Below are 4870 nucleotides of genomic sequence, written 5' to 3'. Positions count from 1 at the left end.
TGACACCGGGAGAGTATGAAGGAACCGTGAGACAAGAGCTTCATTCTTCGTCCGTCTCCGAAAGTGTGCGACGGGACATTTTCGATGGAACCCAAATTACTGGCTGCCTCGTCAGGAAGTGTGATTGAATAGACTGCAGGGACTTTCACTCTATAACTGTCTCCGGGTGCCTGTGATGGTGCCGAGGTAGTTTCATTCCGTGTCAGATGTTGGGAGTGCGTGATGGGACGCGGTGGAGGGAGATTGACTCTGTCTGATCCCGAAAGGGTGTGACGAGATGGTACGGACGGTGCACACTGTTTTTGACCCTGCGCATGTGTCATGGGAGAGTGAGAAAGAGCTTCACTCACTCCATTTCTTTCTCCGGGTGTCAGTAATCGGACGGTGCTGAAGGAGCTACACTGTGTCTGATCCCAGGAGTGTGCGATTGGACACTGTCACAGTCCCGACCTCTGTGTCTCACTCTGCGAATGTGTGATGTGACGCTGTGGAAGGGATGCCCTCTGTGTCTGATACCGGGGGTGCACGATAGATGAGTTTGGAGGGAGCTTAATTCTGGGTCCAAACCATAGACTGTTGGGACGGTGTGGGAGGAGCATCGCTCTGTTTCAGACACACCGGGTGTGTGATGCGTTGCTGTGGAACGAGCCTCACTTTCTGTCTGTCTCCGTGACTGTATCAGGGACGGGGTAGAGGAAGCCTGAATCTGTGCCTGACTGGAGAGTCTGTGATAGATGATGTAGAGGGAACTTCACTCTATGCCTGATCCTGTGAATCTGTCACGGGACGTTGTGGAGGGAACTTCATTCTGTGTCTCTCCCCGGGCGTGTGCGATAGGACAGTGTGGTACGAGATGCACTCTGTGTCTTGACTCCGGGAGTGTGTGATGGCTGGTTTGGGGAGGAATTCACTGTGCCTTATTCTGTGAATGTGCGATGGGGCGTTGTTGGGGGCGGAAAAATTCCCTCTGTGACTGATCACAGGTGAACAAAGCTGTACCGCATGGCGTGAAATTCACTATGTGCTTCACCCCGGATGTGTGTGATGGGAAAGTGTGCAGGGAGATTCACTCTGTGTTCCTTGTTCGTGATTTCCAGAGCAAAACTGTTCCGAGAATTGGATCGGGAATAATAACCGGTGTTATTACGTCTCCACGCTTCAAACAAATTTCTCCGGAGCGATACAAGAATGTTCAGACCGTGATTCAAGGCTGCTGGAAATCAATTCAAGGGATGAAGCGGTATGTGTCACAGCACGGGAAGATCCCACAATATCACAGGAATCATCACACACTCGCGGATTCAGGCACAGATTGAACACACAACATACATTCCCAGCACACACTCACGGGGTCTGACACAGAGTGAATCTCCCTCCACATCACCCCTTCACACACTCCCGGGGTCAGACACAGAGAGAAACTCCCTCCACACCGTCCCCTCACACACTCCCGGGGTCAGACACAGAGTGAATCTCCCTCCGCATCATCCCTTCACACACTCCCGGGGTCAGGCACAGAGAGAAACTCCCTCCACACTGTCCCATCACACACTCCCGTGGTGAGACACAGAGTGAATCTCCCTTCCCACCGTCCCATCACAGACTCCCGGGGTCAGACACAGAGTGAAGCTTCCTTCACACCGTCCCATCACACATTTGCGGGGTCAGACAAAGAGTGAATCTTCCTCCACACCGTCCTATCAGAAACTCCCGGTGTCAGACACAGAGTGAATCACCCTCCACAACGTCCCATCACACAGTCCCGGCGTCAGACACAGAGTAAATCACCCTCCACACCTACCCGTCACGCACTCCTGGGGTCAGACACTGAGTTAATCTCCCTCCGTACCGTCCCAATACACACTCCCTGGGTTAGAGACAGAATGAATCTCCCTCCACACCGTCCCATCACATACTCCTGTTGCCAGACGCAGAGTGAAGCTCCCTTCACACCGTCCCATCACCGATTCCTTTTGTAGTCATCTGAGAGAAGTTCCGTACATAGATTTCGATTCTTGGCATTAATCAAATAAATTTAATTTCTCAGAGCTTTGTATTCAACAATCTTGTGTACAAGAACCTTGAGTACTGGATTGGAAAATGCGAAGACGGGTAAGATTTGGACTGATGTGTGGGGTGAGAGTTGAGTATTCAGATAGTTCTGATGGGAATATGTGGAATGCGTTTACGGACTGAAGTAGTTTTGTGGGTAAAGGGAGGGGCATTGGGATTTGCCTGTAGACTGTACGCGGGTAGAGTGTAGGGTGATACAGTGGGAACATTTTGGGGCCTACACGTGTCTGCCGGGGAAGGACAGGGCCGTGGGATTATTTCGGAAAGTGGCATTGGGCAGCGGGGACAGTTCAGTACACAGGGATTATTTTGGTATGACCTATGTCGGTGGGAGAGCGCTGTTCAGTGGGATCAGTCACCGGGCTGAGTGGCGAGAGAGAAACAGCCGGATTTGCTTGGTGAATGACATAGATCTGAAGGGCGAGAGTAGGAGAACTGGTTTAGTTTGGAGACCAGTCCAGGGCGATGGGTACACAATGGGTTAATGTGGTTAGTTCGGAGGTAGTCGCCGGGCTGTGAGGAGAGGGAGAAACAGTGTGATTCGTTTGCTAAATGACGTAGATCTGAGGGAACGGAGCTGGGCAGGTGGATTAGACGGTGGAAGAGTGGGGGTTGTTCGCGGACTGAAACAGATTTGAGGGGAGAGAGTTGGCATGTTAGATTCGTATCGGGACTAACAGAGGACTGCGTTGAGTAAGCGGTTCGGTGGGATTAGTTTGGGGGATACGGGGCTGCGGGGAGACATTGGGTCAGTGCCTTATTTGGGGACTGACACTAGACTGTGGGTAGACATTGGGACAGTGGTATCTGTCTGGGTACCGGCACCGGGCCGTCGGGGAGAGCGGTTGCGTGGGATGAGTTTGCGTACTGACACAGTCTGTTAGGAGAGATCAAAATCATGGGATTAGCTTGGGGACGGTCACGGCTCGAGTTCTCTGCTGGAGCTGTTTTGTCTCTGTTGAAATTGTTTATCCCTCTTGAATAGGAATGTGAGCTCCGGTCTCCTGTACAAGGGGACAACTGGAACGCCCCCTTGCAGACTGTGTGATCCGACTGCAGTCAGACCGATTTACCCTTGCGATCTTGATCAGCCTTTCATCTGCGAGAAATCGGTACATTTGTGCCCGCAAATTCCTGAAAAGATCCAGGGTCTCTGTCAACAGCCAGTGGAGGCGACGTGAATAAAATGACTGTCCCCAGTCTCCCCTTCACTCTCACTCCCCGGTCCTTCCAGATTCCCTGCCCACCCTCTCTGCCCTTCCGTGCTCCACCAATTCCTCCTCTTATCGCAACCATATTGTCTCCACCAGACACTAACAAGCCTCTCTTGCTGTCTGTCCCCTTCTTTCCCTCCATTCCCCGGTCCCGCTTTTCCTGCTCCCTCTACCTCCCTCTTTCACCTCTCTCCACGTCCATCCGCTTCTTTCACTCCATTCCCACGCCCCGCTCTTTCTGCTTCCTCTACCTATCTTATTATTACCTCATACTTCCTCCTCCCGTTTTTTCTGCTCCCTCTACCCACCTCATTCATCTCTCTCCCCGTCCATCCTCTTTCCCTCCATTCCCCCGTCCCGCTCTGTCTGCTCCCTCTCCCCACTTCTTTCACCTCTCTCCCCGTCCATCCCATTCTTTCCCTCCATTCCTCCGTCCCGCTCTTTCCGCACCCTCTACCAATCTTATTATTTCCTGCGTAATTCCTCCGCCCGCTTTCTTCTGCTCCCACTACCCCCCTCTTTCACCTCTCTCGCCGTCCATCCCCTTCTTTCCCTCCATTCCCCCGTCCCGCTCTTTCTGCTCCCTCTAACTACCTTATTATTACCTCGTAATTCCACCGCTCTATTTCCACATTCTCTCTTCGTCAACTATCACTGTTCCATCCTCTCGAACTCCCTCCTCACCCTTTCTGTCCCTTCCTCCTATCCCATTCTCCATCAGTGCTCGCAACCCCATTCTTCCCACGACACACCGACAAACCTCTGTCCCCATTGATCTCCGGATTTGTGGCATTTTCCAGCCCGTGACGTTCTTCTCCACCCCCTACTGCCTCGCCCTTTCTCCGCCGGCTCTTTGTCCTCTCCCGGTGCCAACTCTTTCCCACTTTTTGCTCCTTCTATACCCTCTTTCTACCCCTCTCTCTGCCTTCCCTCTCCGTCTCTCTGTACTCTCAGTGTTCATAATGTCCACTTTCTCCTTTCCACTCACTCTCACGTCAATCCTGTGCGGTCTGGTGCTCGATAACCCAACCCAGTGTGAACGTTTGTGCCTATTTCCTCTGTCTGTGCCGCTGTTGGGTTTATGGAACTCTGTCAGGTTACAAAACTGATCCAGGGAGTAAAGTCCCAAACTCCCTCCCTCTCTGCATAACCCTCAGTTTCCTGCAATATCCCCGGAGAACTCCAGGTACTTTGTTTTTCCAGTTCAGTGGCATTTTTCATAAAGCATAAAGCCTCACCGACACTTTGTACCGCTGCAGCGTGATCTCCCGACTCCCGTGTTCAGTGTCCTGACCGGTGAAGGCCAGCGTGCCCAGTGTCCTGTCCTATCGAATATTTTTCACCAGAATCGCTACTTGATTTTTGCCTTGAAATGTATACGGCATGCAATTTGTTCTTTAGCTTTATCAGTACGGCAAAAATATGTAGAGCTAATGTAAATTACAAACATTAATAAACACCGCAAAAAATGTCGAGTGTGTGCTTGTGCGTTCAGAGACGTGATGGCGCAGGGTGAGAAGATGTTCCTGAATCGTTGTGTGTGGGTGTTCAGGCTCCTGCGACTCCTCCCTGATGGTAGTAGA

At 51.8% G+C, this 4870-nt stretch overlaps 1 long non-coding RNA gene across 1 annotated transcript; it reads left to right on the top strand.

Annotated features, from left to right (window-relative positions):
* The first annotated feature begins 1124 nt into the window (after positions 1-1124).
* Positions 1125-3564, top strand: LOC132386622 (uncharacterized). Its single transcript, XR_009509610.1, has 3 exons — positions 1125-1240; positions 2048-2112; positions 3059-3564. It is a non-coding gene; the product is annotated as an uncharacterized LOC132386622 (long non-coding RNA).
* The last annotated feature ends 1306 nt before the right edge of the window (positions 3565-4870 follow it).

This window comes from Hypanus sabinus, unplaced genomic scaffold (genome assembly GCF_030144855.1).
Source record: "Hypanus sabinus isolate sHypSab1 unplaced genomic scaffold, sHypSab1.hap1 scaffold_123, whole genome shotgun sequence".
NCBI classification, from domain to species: Eukaryota; Metazoa; Chordata; class Chondrichthyes; order Myliobatiformes; family Dasyatidae; genus Hypanus; species Hypanus sabinus.
This window is presented reverse-complemented; position numbering and strand designations above follow the sequence as displayed.